This window comes from Hyaena hyaena, unplaced genomic scaffold, assembly GCF_003009895.1.
Source record: "Hyaena hyaena isolate Hyena2069 unplaced genomic scaffold, ASM300989v1 scaffold_41, whole genome shotgun sequence".
Lineage (NCBI taxonomy): Eukaryota > Metazoa > Chordata > Mammalia > Carnivora > Hyaenidae > Hyaena > Hyaena hyaena.
In genome coordinates, this window is record NW_024080673.1 from 3,730,037 (window position 1) to 3,746,461 (window position 16,425).

General features: G+C 42.3%; 1 protein-coding gene and 1 long non-coding RNA gene across 2 annotated transcripts in view; one reads left to right on the forward strand and one right to left on the reverse strand.

Moving 5' to 3' along the window:
- NCKAP5 (NCK associated protein 5) overlaps positions 1 to 16,425 on the forward strand; it is a 1,061,012-nt gene that overhangs the window by 925,167 nt on the left and 119,420 nt on the right. The gene's annotated exons all lie outside the window — the stretch shown is intronic.
- On the reverse strand, positions 4,715 to 6,721 carry LOC120230367. Its single transcript, XR_005527987.1, has 2 exons — positions 6,406 to 6,721; positions 4,715 to 4,946 (listed from the first exon to the last, which is right to left on the reverse strand). It is a non-coding gene; the product is annotated as an uncharacterized LOC120230367 (long non-coding RNA).

The window sequence follows — 16,425 nt, forward strand, 5'->3', positions numbered from 1 at the left end:
ATTTTCGTGTAGATTCAAATGAATGTCAGTTCCTTGCCCAATCAGAGCCAGCGCTTCCAGGTGCTGGAGGTGACCATCAGGACTCAGGACAGCTGGGATCCGCCCATGACTCTGCAAAGTCTGAGCATGACAGAAGGTCTGCATGTCACACACTGCATGAGATGTAGGGTTCGGGAGTTGTGACATAATTGGAGTTTATACCCATGTTTTAGCCATGGCCCATTGTTTTAGACCAGAGAAGCCTCTGGTCCCCTTCTCAGAATAATGCTTTTATGTGCACAAAGACATGGGATTGTAAAAGGAAACAAATCACACTGAGGTGCCATTACTAAAATGTTGAAAAATATAAAAGACGAGCTTCATTCCTAAAGCATGAAATAACAAGCTCAATGGCAGTTCTTAGTTCCTATGTAATAGTTCCAATATACAATACTTAGAGATATTTTCCACAAGTGCAATTTGACATGAAGATGTCTGTGATCTCTTTTAGTGAGTTACCAATTGATGCCACTGTAGTTTGATGCCTACATTCATAACTGAAAGAAGTGCCAAATTTTAGTTCAAGTTTGGTGAAACTGAAGATGCATTTTTTTCTTGTGAGTTCTCAAAGGCTCTGAATCCTACTCACGGACCTCTTAGCTCTCATATTAAGGAACCCTGAGAGTCTGTTTATTTCCTAGGAATTGCAGGTCTGTGTAGATACAAGGATGATTATTTATTCCTTCCATGCAGTGTTTAATATTAGACTTAAGAAAATATTTAGATGACTGTGCTTCATACTTGATTTCCCCCCTGATATTTCCGCATGTACCAATGAGTTGATCTTTCTAGAGTAGGGATGCATCCACTGACAGCAGCCACTCTGGGTTTTATTTGTTTGTTTTGTTTTTTTCTTAGCTCTCTTAGAACTGATGACGACTTGTGGGGCTAGAAGCACCTTGGAGGGTTTGTTTCTCCCCTTTTATATGAAACAATCTGACCAGGTTTGGGAAGCCTACCAGAGAATGACATTATCACCTGCTCTACCTAGCTGGTGAAAGTCACCCTGTGGATGACACCTGGTTTATGCTTTGACATGGGGCAGTCTCTGAGAGGACAGGAGAAATGGTTCTAAGAAGTATTGTATACATTTACCTTAAGGTTTTCACTGGTTCATTGACACCTGGGTGGCTCAGTTGGTTAAGCAACTGACTTCATCTCAGGTCATGATCTCGTAGTCCATGGATTCAAGCCCCACTTCAGGCTGTGTGCTGACAGCTCAGAGCCCGGAGCCTGCTCCCGAATCTGTGTCTCCCTCTCTCTCCCCCTCTCCTGCTCAGGCTCTGTCTCTCTCTCTCTTTCTCTCAAAAAAGAATAAACGGTAAAAAATTTTTCAAAAAAGTTATTATTGGTTCCTCCATGAGGCATAGTTTTTAACAAGAGGACATTCAAGTGTAATTATCAGGGAAGTTCTTAAAATTTGAGGAACATCAGATTTTAAAACTAGGAGAATTTTCTGTTTCTTATAACAGACTAGAGGAACTGGTTTAGCTTGTCCCATTACATAGTGACAAAGCAGCATCTGATAGCAGCAGCCTATGTGATAAAATGATTATGGCAGGAGTGAGAAAGAATCTAATAAGGAAATTGATCTGCAGATTCCAATTCTCTAAGAGCCAACATCAATCAACATAAATGTCAATAATGAGATCGTATTGAGAGCTGCCTAATTCTTTCAGATGATTCTAGGGTCTAGTGGCAGATTCAAGAAGTAAATGTGAAAAAGGAATTTAAGAGTCTCACAATTACTCCATTGACCAGCAGCAGGCTTCCTGATTTCTTTGGTGGCACATGACACAGTCTGTCTTCATCCAGGCTGAGATGAATTGGAGATGGCTAAAGGATTTTCATACTGAGAGATGTGTGGTACTGGCACCACATGGTATAATGTGGTGTTTTTGTATAGCTGGTATAATAGCTGTTTTTGTAGTTAGCAATTATAGCTACACATTGCAGTTTAGGGAGGGGAATAGGAGAAACTGGATGTTCTGTCTTATGTGTATCTTTGGGAGGCCATGTCTGGATGGTGCAGTGGCAAAGGAAACTGTCTGTTCTCAGAGTTATCAGGAAAGGTTCTATGGGTAGAATTCTGAAGTCATTAGTTGCCTTGTTATATAACTTCTTTCTTTGCCTAGGGTGTTTACTATGAATTGCTCCTCGGTTCTGTGTCATGTTAGGGAACATGAGTTGCAACAGGACAAGTATAAGTGAACGTCGGGATTAGGAGTGTTATGTCACAGGGAGGTTGCTAGAGTGGGGCAAGAAAGAGGATGCCTAGGGGGCTCAGTCTGTTAAATGTTCACCTTGGGCTCAGGCCATGATTCTGTAGTTCACAAGTTCGAGCCCCGCTTCGGGCTCTGTGCTGACAGCCCAGAGCCTGGAGTCTGCTTCAGATTCTATGTCTGTCTGTCTGTCTCTGTCTCTCTCTTTCAAAAATTAAGAAATAAACATTACAAAATAGTGGGACAGGAAAGTCTGGTGAGTAGGCACAGAAATGAGAATATGCATCTAAGACACAGCGCAGCTCACCTTCACCTGGAGCCATCTTGATGTCTCAGTGAGGGGTCCCTCCCATGTTTGCTGTCCAGGCAGGAGCGTTTTCCAGGATACGGGCAATCCTCCTGAGAAAGGAAATAACTAGAAACAGGGGTAACTTGGAACAAGCCACTCCTAATATTCTGATTATAAAGCACCTAACTCAGAATTGCAAAATCGGCTTTCCAGGAAATATTGACTTCCCTCTCCCCTGCTATGTGTATTTTTTCTACCTCAACTGGACACCCTGCTCTTGACATTTTCTGAGGTTTGGGGTCTTGTGTTGCAAAGTATCATCACCGACATGCTACCAAAAGGGTGATCTTTCACTGGAAATGGTATTAGGAAGCTGTCTCAGGACTTCTTTTTGGTATATACTGTCAGAAGAAGCACGTTTGACACTATCACCAATTACAGATAGATGCAGGAGGGGGGTGAGAATCATACTATTGTGTCATTGAAAAGTATGTTAAAATTCAAGTCTACTCTTACCTCAGCAAGCTTAGCAAAGGGAACATACCCAGATCTTTGTTTGGTCTGGGAGTATCTTTCCGAGTCTAGTGAAAACCAGATAAGGTAAGAGCCAGTGTGGGCTTCCTGGGTGCAAACCTGATGTTCACACCAGGGACTAGAAGGGCCCTATGCTTGATGTAATCCTATTCTGTCAACACTTTGAAATTCTTAGTATCTTTTTTTTTTTTTTTACAAATGGCCCCATGCATTGCACAGGTTTTGTGACTGGTTATGAAAATAGCTAGCATTTGTTGAGCATTTCATATGTCCCAGACCCCTTGGTGAATTGAATTATTACCACAACATTGTAATTCCGGAGTTCCTTCTCTGGACTATCAGAGCTTCAGGGAGGTCCTATGAGTTAATATTGTTATTATTATCCACAAAGGCAAGTAAGGCTCAAAGGATATAGCAACTTGCCTTAAATTACACAAAGCCAGAATCTGAACCCAAGCGGGATAACTCCTTGGCCATGTGCCACCCTTGTCTCCCTGGTTATGGATGTAGCAAATGGAGAAGGGAGCTAATTTGTAAACCCGAACCCAGGATTTATCCTCCATGTTTAAAAGATAGTTTTCTAGCTGTTGATCATCTTTGTTTTAAATATGTCAGCCAAAAAGATAATAATAAGTAAGTCAGCTCATCAAGGGTTAGGGTTCATTGGATTCCGGTTGACTGAGGTGTTGGGGTAATATGATGAACATGGCCACAGCTTGCAGACTCGGACTCCATCCTAGCCTAGCTCGGTGACTTGCTGGGTAAGATGACATCTTCCGGGAACCAACCATCGGCTTTCTGAATAAGTGACTCACATTTTACACTCTGACTATATTTTTATGTACTCAAGTTGGAGGGCATCTTATTCCATTAGTTTTCGATCAATAGAAAAGTATTTATGAAAAGAAATTTACCATCCCACATAAAGCAGCTGAACAAAAAAGTAAAGGTTTATATTTAATAAATGTTTTGAGGCCCTTAGAATTATTAACAGGGACATTTGAGAAGAAATCTTTGTAGTCTGCAACTCACAGTCTCAGGGGAAACGTTTTAACTTTAAAACCAGCTGATTATTAGCAAGTGTTCAAAGCGGGCCCTTAATTTTACAATAATAATTACTTCTTGGGAATCTGGATTCTCTCATCATTTCTCAAATGAGTGTAAGAGGAATTTCTGTGCTCCATGATGCTCATTTCTTTGTAATGGTTATTTATAGATTCATAACCAATTCCTTTGAAAAATAAGAATGCACCTTTGGTATTCTCTGACGTTGAAAACCCTGTCCATGATCTGAAATAAAAGGAGAGCTCGAGAAAGGTTACTTTGCATCTTCTAAGAAAGTTTCCATCAAAGCAGTTTATGAAAATTAATAAATCTTGAGGGATTTGCGAAGATGGGATAATTTTAGGATTATGGTAACTGGTGACTGTGTCAGAAGAAAATAGAGAGATTATGTTATTTGTATTTATGCATTGAATATCCATTTAAGACTTCACAATTTCCACCCTGGGAGACTAGGAATTTCTCTTTCCACCTTCTTCCTCTGTGCCTGGTTCACAAATTCATAAACGTTTACTGAACATGCTTGCTTAGAACAAAGTGTCGTGTGAAGCAAAAAAAGAAAAACAGGTTTAATGGAGAACATGTCTTTTTACTCTCTTCTCTGATGCAGTTGTAACTGTCTAATCTGTCATACAAATGTTTGTAACATCATATCCATTTACTTTTGCTTGGATGTTACATTTGAATCTTTAGTCGATTTGCTGGAGGATTTGCTGCAGAAACCAAGGAGCGATTTTGACTTGAAAGTCTGGCATCACTTATATTTCATATTCTGTTTTCAACAGCCTCTCTTAATATGCCTGGGCAAAAAACAAAACAAAACAAAACAAAACAAAAACACACACACACAAGATTGAAATTTAAATATAGAATATATTTAGCAAACTAATAGAAAAATAAAAATAAATCCACTTGACTTGATAAATCCTACGTAATAGCTGGAAGCTGCCATTTGCCAAGAAATGATTTAGCTTAGTGGAATGTATTTTACAGCTAATCCTTTAATATCTGTTTTACATATTACCTTTCCCACTGTTAATATTGAACAGTATTGTAAGTTAGTAATTTTATGCCCTATATTTCAAATTGCTATTAGGAAGCCACATAAATAACAATTTTTAACCGCTTGTTTATAATGCCATGAGGCATTTCTTACCATGGGGTAAAGTAACAGTGGATTTAAAAAACTGCTGTGGGGAGAAAGCCACAGGGAAACCCTGATGTGGATCTGTGGCAACAAAGCCTATAAAGCAAACTGAAGTAATAAGTCTGAAACCCTGATAACGTGCAAGTTAGTATCAACTATCAGGGGCGGTGAGACTGTGGGCCCTCCTTGAACATTCAGCCAGAAATTGAGTTTACGTAATACATCTTCGCAAATATAAATGAATGGGGCTCCAGGAACTTGTCCTATTAGAACAAGGACACTGGCCTATAAAATGCAGATGAGTGCAGAGCACAAAAGTCACTTTCCTGGCCATCTGATTTAGCTCTTTCCACAGCCTCCATGCCGGGAAGCGGCATGAGGGTGAATCCTGTATTCTGTTAAGGCCCTAGCACTTATATCATCTCCGAAACTCTGAATTTTATTTGTTCTCAGCTTTCTTTTAATAATGTAAGGAGGCACACATCTTAGAAATAATTCTCCTATTTTGGGGGGGGGTTGGGGGGATGTTGTTTTTTGTTGTTTTTGTTTTATTGTTTGGGGGGGGTTTTTGGTTTGTTTATTTCCAGAACACTGACAAGACCTTCCCCTTCCTTGGAGTTTATCTGCTAGTGCTAAGCACTGATTATGTTGATGTCTCCGTGTTGTACTTGCAAGAATAGAACAGGGCCAAGGTATGATTTCTTGCCAACAGCCTGGAAAACGCACGAACCCCTCTGGTTCACCGAGGGAGTCGCTCTGTATCTTCAGGATTAGCAATTAGAGATCTCTGGAGCGCTAGCAGCAATTCGCACAGTGTTAGCACGCGGCAGTTAAGGAAGCATCCTAGGTTGAACCCCCTGCCTTCCCTGCAAGGAAGAAGCACCCCTCAAAGGCCCAGAAGCTGTGGATGTCTCCTCTGCATCTGCATTTTCTCCCGGGGACCCTTTCAGTTCCTTCTTACAGACCTCGCCTTGCTTGTTTACATAGATAAGGGTAATGGAGGCCCACAGCTGAATTTAGTATTAGGAATGTGGGGGCTGGCAAAGGGATAAAGGAGAAAGCTTGTGCTTTGGGGAAAGTGATGAGTTCAAGTCCGAGCCCTGACTACTCACCGTGTAACTGCCGTAGGTCCCTTACTGCGGAGACATCTCTCTCACCTTTTCCCCTGCCGGGTTCTTCTCCAGGGTCTTGCTCAAGTGTTTGCAAAAAGGTATCAATGTCTCTTTCATCTCTGGACCTTTGACCTTTACAGAAGGCCTTTCTTTCTTTCTTCCTTTCTTGGCTCCTTCACCTGAGTCATCATTTCTTGTTCTTACAATCTCAAATTAGCTATTTTTCTCAGGAAAGGCTCCCTGGAGCCCCCTGCTGAGGTTCACATGGCACATGACATTGAGGGTGCCCAATGGCTTGTGTTCCTCCATGCGCCTTGGTGGCGGGGACTGTGTTTGTTCATCACTGCACCCTGGGTAAGACCTCACAGTGGCAGAGAATGTGGCGTCATAAGAGGCCATGTGGCAGGATTCTCACACACAGAGTCGTGACAGCGAGGCTTTTCTTTCCAGGAAGTAATTTTATTCATGCCGGCACAGCTCACTTGGGTTCGTACCCTAAAAACTGAGCCCTGAACACCACACGGCGTAGTTTCTTACACAATTTTTACTTGTTTCTCTGCCATATATGGTAACCCACAAACATGCAGTCTGATTAAGTGGCCTCATGTTACAAGATCGTGAGGGATGTTGTCAGGTATGTGTATAGCCAGGCAGCCTTGAGGTTTGGTTTGGTTTGGTTTTTCCTTAGGGAGGGGACCCTACCAAAGGCAGGCATGACATCTGAGGCCAGGTTCAAATCCCTGACTGAACAGTGCCTCACCTGCCCTTGTTCTTGAAATTTTCTCATTTGAAAAATCAAAGTTATAATAGTTTGTACCTCATTAGGTGATTATGAGGATTAAATAAGAAAAAAATAATTAGAGGCACGTAGCACAGCACCTGGCATGTAGTCTGTAAATGTTTGCTGTTTTTCTTGTTAATTTTATTTTCAGTTAGATCCAAATTTATATACAAAATTGTGTTTTCCCAGAAAGAATGTGGAGTTCTAAGGAGGAAATAACAATATCACCAGTACCAATAAAATTAGCAATAATAATAATAATGAAATAATAATAATAAAGGTATGTTTTTAATAAATGAATGAATGATGTTTGAGTGTAGTATGTGGAGATATTGCATTATACTTTGAGGTTCTTCTTTTTTTAATCTTACGTGGCTTGTTTAGCTGTCTAATTAATTTGTATTGTTATTTTTGTAAATTTTGTATAACAAACTATCATAAACCAGTTCCAATTACAGAAATTAAGAGAACGAACTCTGTACTCATACTACCTGGGATACTATTTATGTGACACTAGACAAGATTTTTAGCTTGTGTACCTCAATTTATTCACTTGTGAAATGGGAATAATAATATCCTTACTGTGGGTTATGATGAGCATTTCAAAGAAAAATGTATGTGAAACACATACCTGATGCTAAACACAGCTCGGTAAATGTCTACAGCTACTGACTAGAGTGACCCAAATTATGGGCTGACCACTTAGGCAGAGATAAACAACTCACCTTGCAAAAGAGACCAGTTCCCTCCCTTCAGGTGAGAAGCAAGCAGAATGCGGTAGAAATCCAGACTTGGAAGGACTTATATCTGAGAAAGAATCCTGGCTCTATCTCTTACTGAATATAAACTTTTGACTTTGGATCCCTTCCTTAGATTTGGTTACATGGATTTCCTTATCCCTAAAAGTTAAGATAGTAACTTTATCCACATTTAGCTTGAGGATCCATGAGATAGAGATTCAGGGCAGAGACTTCTTACAGAGCCTTCGTACCTCGCAGGGCAGGAGGTGATTCACTTCTTCTTAATGAATAGTGTTTTCGACTCCAGTGGCCATCACCATAATTTCTAATAGGTCTGGTAAAAATAGCAGGCCAGGTTCCCCACCCCCTATAATTTCTTTAGTTCCATGAAGTCAGAGGGAAAGTTTGTCCCCCTACATGTAAAAAGCCAAAGCTTCAGCAATCCAGGAGACTTCTCGAAAATAAAGCTTGATTAAAAATGTAAAATGCAGTGTAGATAATTTTACAAAACAGCAGGGGCAATTGGCAAGCACTTATTAAAGTACCTGTTAAAGTAATTAGTGATAAAAATGGAAGTTTCGCCGCACTTCTGTATCTCTTAGATCCCAGAATAGATTCAGGCTGTGCTGAATCACTTCCTCTCTCAGATCAGAGTTGGGGGGGGGGGGTTGGGACACACAGAAGGGAGGTTTCAGAGAGTGTTCAGATTATTCACAGGCAAGCAGGTGTGAATCACTATTCGGAACTGGCTCCCTCCCTGCCCGCAGGTGGCCTGCTGTGGGACCCCTACCCCTACATCCTGCTGCCCAGCATTCCGCCACCTTCCTGTTATACTAACTGGTTCTCCTTCTTTTTTGTTGTTGTTTTATGTAAAGCGACCAAGAGGTTTGTAAGCTTGAGAGTGAGAACTAAGCCCCTGATGAGTGAACATTTATTACCCAGGACGTTATCTTACTCATATGTGACTGTGTTACAAGGCTGACCCCCATCCCACTCTACTTCCGCCTCCATTATCACCCTTACTGTATCAGGATCTTTTTTGCATATTCTGCCTGAAGATTTTTTTTTTTTTTTGGTCTCATCTCTGAGTTTGGGCACTTCACTGATATTTAGTAGGCTCCACTAATGAGCTTCTTTGAGTCTGTTCATAGTTCATAGTCAGGACTCTGTACACAGTAGATGCTTCATAAATGCTTCTTGTTGAACTAATTAGAGTGGAGGTTCCCAAGGGCAAGGTCTGCTCTTTTCATCCCCATCCATCTTCCTGCTGGTTCTCACCCTCTGGGTCCTCGGGGTGCTGTTAATGGAGTTTCATAGGACAGGACAGATTCGAGATCCTCCAGTCATCAGTTTAAGCTGCAGAGGTGCCTAGATGAGCTTCCTAGTCACCAAGCCCAAATGCTCCCTTAGGCAGCCGCCAGATAATCAGATTGTCATAGTAGCAGGAGCCCTTAAAGAAGATTTTGAATATAGCTCTGGAATAATTGTTTCAAAAGTATTTTATAACCTTTGATCCTAGAGAAGTAGAAAAGAGGATGTAGAACCATGTCATTTACAGAGACATCCAGAGTGAAACAGAATGTAGTCAGGGCATCTAACGATTGATATACAGGACAGGTCTAGAAGTCGTCAGGAAAAATAATTGCAGCAATAACTGTTGTATATGGTTTAAAAAAAAGAGCTATAAAAATTTCAAACTCTGGGGGCGCCTGGGTGGCTCAGTCAGTTAAGCATCTGACTTCAGCTCAGGTCATGATCTCTTGGTTTGTGGGTTCGAGCCCCGCGTCGGGCTCTGTGCTGACATCTCAGAGCCTGGAGCCTATTTCAGATTCTGTATCTCGCCCTCTCTCTGACCCTCCCCTGCTCGCATTCTCTCTCTCTCCCTCTCTCTCTCAGAAATAAATAAAACATTAAACAAAATTTCAGACTCTGAAGTGAGATCCACTCTTGGTGAACGTGTTTTTTAAAGACCTTCCAGGAGAACATTCGAAAACCATACTCTGTCGCATCAGCAAGAAGGCTGAATGCAGATATTATGTTTTATCTTTGTATCCCAAAATGGAAATAATGGCATAATTAATTTAACATCAGCTCTTATCCAAAAAGATTTTGTCCTAGGCTCAGATTTTTGTAAATCTAAGAAATGATCATTTAATACTCAGTTACATAATATACAGTTATGTAATATTCAGTTTTATAATAAATTCTTAATGGAATAGAACGAAACCTGTGACATGTGAACCAGGGGTCTGCTCTCCTGATGGTATCTAGAAGGGCTGATGAAAAATCACACTTCCTGACTATGGCAAAAATATTAAGTCTAGTATGTGCATAAAGTAAAACTGGTTGGTTTTTTTTTTTGTTTGTTTGTTTTTTTGGATAATCATCTAGTGAGTAAAGCTTCCAAGGAGAAATTATCTTAATCAGACTTCACACTACTGAGATTTCTTTGAACTTCCTTCCGGAGCCTTCCATGTACCTATGAAAATTGCCTTGTTATTCACCAGAAGGAACAAAGCTTATTCACCTGGTTATGTCTAACTCAGAGCCTATTTAGAACACATCTCTTAAACACACCAAATCCACCACCACCTGTGTTTTCTGCCCCTGTAACAGAGGCTATCCAGAAAGGTGGTGAACTCACAGGAAATCATCAGAAGTTAGCAATATCAAAAGATGCTCAGAGGGTTTGATAATAGCGCACTCCAGACTTGCTTCCCGTGTGGTGGGATTAAAAGCAATGAAACAGGCGGCCTGGGGCCAGCCTGGGGCTGAGTTGAGGGAGCAGGAGTGGGGCTCTAGGAAGCTTTCTGGAAGCTGTGAGTTGAGATGAGCTCTTCAGAGTGGAGTCAGGGTGATCTGCAAACAAGGCCAAAGCTGAAAAAGCAATGAGTTCTTCCTGGGAGAAATCAGCCCGGGATCCAGGCCACTAGATTTGCACAGGAGAGCGATCCCTTACAAAAGACCAAATCCAAAGGAGCAACTGGCCAAGAGGGTGAGAGCTGGAGTGCTCAGCAAAGGAGTAGGCGGAGGACGAGAGAAGGGTGCCTGATACCCTGTGTTGTGGGCAGGATGCTGAACGCTTAAAGATACCAATGGGGAGGAGGCAGATTTTGAGAAATTCCTGCATCCTTCTTCTAAATATCCTACCATGGGGGCGCCTGGGTGGCTTAGTCGGTTAAGCGTCTGACTTTCGCTTAGGTCATGATCTCGCGGTTCGTGGGTTCGAGCCCCGCGTCGGGCTCTGTGCTGACGGCCAGCCCAGAGCCTGGAGCCTGTTTCAGAGTCTGTGACTCCCACTCTCTCTGACCCTCCCTGCTCACGCTGTCTCTCTCTCTCTCCTAGAAATAAATAAAAACATTAAAAATTTAAAAAAATAGATAAATAAATAAATAAATAAATATCCTACCATGAACTTTGGAGACTAGAAGATACCTTCAAATGGGTGGAGCATATTGTGAACAGAATTCAGGGAAATGTGGTAACTAAAGAAGGTCTAGCATTGGTTCGTGTGCTAACTAACACACCTTTTTACTTAATAAGTAAAACAGGAAGTCAAGAATTGTGAGCACAGAAGGCATCCCCTTTAACCGTGCGGCCTTTTTCACGAGGAGAGAAAAAGCAACTCTGGAGAACATATACCACAGGCCTGGGGTAGAATTCTGGGTATCCACATGGTAATATCCACCAAGGTCAAGTAAATCAAGGGTATTGGGGCAGATCACATTAAAAACACTAATTCACTTCTACCTCTGCTGCTGAGCCTAAATTACTCGTGTTGGTAGAACCCATTCATCAAACGTGCACCATATCCACTCCCATAACTTCTCTTTTTTACAGATAATTGTATTTTCATATTTAGAGGGAAGAATAATTGTATGTGTGATTACAGCCCTAGATTAATTCTCTCACTAAACCTGACTAAAGGGAGAAAAGTCCTTTCCTCTTTACATCTTACGCTGAGTTAATAACTTCTGAGATCCTGGCAGGAAAAACCCACAGGTTCCTTTCAATACTTTAGGAAGTACGTTAGTGAACACAAAAGCTGCTCCATCACCCTGTTTCACTTGATTTTTCCAGCCTGGTTTCCCAGGCTGCCCAAATTTCTCAGATAAAGATCTACTTTTTACCCTCACCTTGTGCCACTAAGTGAGGATCCAGTGTCTTCCTGACCTCAGCCATCAGGGGCCTTACAGTGAAGACCTCATTTCCATCCTGAGCAAAAACCCAGAGGCAGAATTCTGTTAAATGCAAGGAGCCTTCACTGAGCGCCGGAGAACTGCAGCTCTGGGAGAGAGGAGAGAAACAGGAAATGGGAAACTAGTCCTTCAGCCCAGCTCTGAAGGCCCAAGTGCACCGCCATGTCCGGTCTCCACTGCCGTCATTAACTGGAGAGCTGCCGAATTAGTATGTGCTGCTCTGAAGGGGCCACTCTACCCTCATCCCACCAGATATAGAGCAGCCAGCCCCCGGCACAGTTTGTCAAAGGGAGTGTTTCTCTGCCCTGAATTACAGATTCAGAACCATGCGGAGGACATACTGCGGGCAGACCCAAGACAGGCTCATCCACCAAAAACCACTGATCTGGGGTGGTTCTCGCCAGCACCCCCAGAGCTGAGCTTGGTATTTTATACTGGCATGATGGGATGTTCTGACTATGGAGTGCACATCACACCAGTCCCCACCCTGCCCCTCCAGAGTAACAGAAAGCACGCCTTTTCCCTGCAGAGCTGACAGTCCTCAGTGTGAGAAGTCACCTTGGCTTGCTGACCTAACCCTATACACATGTGACTATGTGTGTGATGTATGTGTGTGTGTGAATCTGTGTGTGTTGACTGACTGATGGAGTGGCTATCCTATATGTTACAGAGTGCTTATCTCAGAGGAGGACTATCTCAGCCAGGCTAATATTAATCATGATAGCAAACCCCCAAGTGAATAATGGCTCCAACCCAGTGCACATTTATTTCTTCCTCATGGAAAGCCCAAGAAAGTTATCTCTTGTCCCCAGGTGGCACCCTTTCAGTTGGAAATTCAGGAACTCAAACTCCTTCTCCCTGCAGGCTCCATCTTTGACACATAGTTTACAAGATGGCTATGCTCAGCTGGCTGCTTCAAACCAGTGGAGAGTGAAAGAGCTTAGAACACTGCACACCAAAGATATTCCTGAGCCAGGAACAACGTCACTTTTGTTCACACTCCACTGACTAGAACTAACTATGTCACGTGGCCACACCTCACTGCAAAGGAGACTGGGAGATGGCATCTAACTATGTGCCCAGAGAAAAGAGGGAATCTGTTCCAGGACATTTAGCCAGTCCCTGCCACAGGGACAAAGCAGAAATACAGGGCTTGGCCTGCATCCTCATAGAATGGATCACCCTGTTAGGAAAATAGACCCCACACACAGGAGCCGTTCAACCATCATGGCCCACAGGTTCAGGGCCAAAATGGGCCAGGCATATCATGGGGCTATGGAATCCAGTGGAATTCCACAGTGGAGTGTGGAATCCAGTATGGCTATCGATGACAGATAAGCTTACAGGTGGGGTTTTAATGCAGTCCTGAGCGGTGAGCAGGTTTTAGGTGGGTGGGCAGGAGCAGGGAGCCTGTGACATGAGAAGACAGACAAAAGCATCAGCTCAGAAGTGAGAGAGACTCGATTAAACCAGTCTGGCAGGAAGGGAGGGGTAGACACTTTCCATCAAAGAGAGCCTTTGAGCGAAAAGATCTCACTGACCTCTGGTTTAGAAATGTGTGAGGCCGGGAGTCTCTATTTCTAACACCAAGTGGAATCTAAGTTACTGAGATAACATAAGAGGTGAGGTGAGGTCAATTTTCAACCTCTCCTGAATAATCTTGCTACCTCTCATGTCTAAAACATTTAAAGACTCATGTCTCCATCCAGGCTTCTTCCCGATTTTCAGGTTACAAATTCTGAGTTTGAGTTATTTCAGGTGAGAGATTTTATCCAGATGGACACTAGCCATGAACATGAACTATAGATAGGTATATGCTGAGAATTTTCCCTCTAACTAAGCAGGGAGATGTCTTTCAAGAGGTCACAGTATTCTCCTGCCAATTGTACTTTTTCTGACAATAACTTTAATTGAATTCCCCATATATGCATTCTTCCTGCTTTGCCCCAAAATGTGTATTTCTTTATTTATTTGTGTTTGAGAGAGAGAATGCAAGTAGGGGAGGGGCAGAAAAAGAAGGAGACACAGAATCCAAAGCAGGCTGCAGGACCCAAGCTGTCAGCATAGAGCCCAACGTGAGGCTTGAACTCATGAACCACAAGATCATGACCAGAGCTGATGTTGGACACTTAACCAACTGAACCACCCAGGCGCCCTGCACTGAGATCATTATTAAGCCCAGATAATGTTGTAGTACCAGTTTGAAAAGCGATTGCTTATTCTCTTCTACCCATGTATGTGCGTGTCTGTGAGAATATATTCATTAGAATTGTTAGATATGAAAATATAAGTCATAAAAATTCTTATTCTAAGAAATGTAACAACAACAACAAAGAAATGTAACATCCACAGGCTTGTGAGCTTTCTTGGTTATTTAAGGCAAGTTGTGTGCGGGGCACCTGGGTGGCTCAGTCAGTTAAGCATCCAACTTCGGCTCAGGTCATGATCTCCCGGTTCGTGGGTTCGAGCCCTGAGTCTGGATCTGTGCTGACAGCTAGCTCAGAGCCTGGAGTCTACTTCAGATTCTGTGTCTTTCTCTCTTTCTGACCCTCCCCTGCTCAGGCTGTCTCTGCCTCTCTCAGAAATAAATAAAACACTAAAAAAAAACTAAGGCAAGTTGTGTGAGAAGATGATATTTGCCTCCCATTTTCTTGCCTACAGCCTTAACACAGAAATAGATTTTGTTTTCCAAGTCAATTTATATTTGTGTTATATATCTACAAACTCTAACAACAGAGAATCCATGTGTACCTTAGCATTTAAGAAATTACCTCCCATCTACTAGAGGTTTAACCAGTAATTGGTGTAAGACTATGTGAATGTCAGCACACTGTCCTATCTACTATTGTTCCTGACCTTGGTAACACCTCTCCCTGAGGTAGGGAGAGTAGCCACTTCTATCCCCCGGTAACCAGAGAGGAATCTGAGACAGAGAGATTCTGTTACAGTCCCAAGATCTGGTAAAACTCGTACATGGAGCTAGAATACAGGTCAGCTGGCCCCTTGATCTGGGACCTGTCCCCTCTCCCACACAATGTTACTGATTTCAGCTGAGAAGTGAGCATTTGGATATAAACTGCTAAAATATAACATCATTTAGAAGATGTGTTTATACATACACAGATTCATGCAGAAAGCAAAGGATGACATCATATATTCGATAAGGAGTGAAGAGCAACCATGAACCAAATTACGTCAGATAACGAACCTAGAAGGACTCTTCCCAAATATCACATGATATACCACTCAAAACCATCATTTCTTTTCTTGAATGTCATTTCCTATAACTTCTTGGACTGTTTGCCTATTGATAAATGAATCCTTATGTCTCAGAACATTATCATTCTTTTGGCACTCTCTCAAACCTGTAGGTGGGCAGAAAAAAAAAACATAAGGACATCTTTTTCTTTATAGATTACAACAAGCATCAGTTGGGTACTTGCTACTTACTATTACCCACTGACAGATCCCGGGAATTAACTGACTTAATCAGTCCTCCTCTCCCGGTAGACTCTGTTTCTAGAGGGAGCTTGAGGTAAGGAATCTAAAACTTGCACAGAAACAACATCCTGACTCTGGCTACCTATTGATGTCTTAGCTCTGTTGGAAAAGTTAGAATTTTCGAAATAACAGGCAACCAATTTAAGATTTATGCCCTTTTTTGGTGAAAGGAGGTTCACAAACACAGACTAAGGAAAGCACAAGTATTGGTCTAAAGCAAACAGTGGGGGCACCTGGGCAGCTCAGTCAGTTAAGCATCTGACTTTGTCTCAAGTCAAGATTTCACGGTTTGTGAGTTCAAGCCCCACATCGGGCTCTGTGCTGACAGCTCAGAGCCTGAAGCCTGCTTTGGATTCTGTGTCTCCTTCTCTCTCTGCCCTTCCCCTGCTTGCGCTTGCGCTCTCTCTCTCAAAAAAAAATAAGTAAGCATTTTTTAAAAACTTATTTTTTAAAAAATTTGAAGCAAATAGTGATTTAGAGCTTCACTAGGAAGAGAGTGATGGTCCGCTGTAGAAAATATGCCCTCCTGCCGAGGGATGCAGCGCAGTCCTACCCCAGTGCTCCTCCTCCAGCAGGTGCTTAAAACATGTTTGTTCAGTGGCCAAGTAATCACACACATAGGGGCTCTCACGCACGTTCAGTCCGAGGGGAATCAAATGAAAATGTAGCGAATGTGCCTCATTTTAGTAGGGTCTCCTGTCACCACTGACAAGCGCACATATGCAAGAACAGAGTGACCGGCGGGGCCACCCCTGTACTCTAAGCTGATCCTAACACTAATGAGCAACAGAGAAGCCCG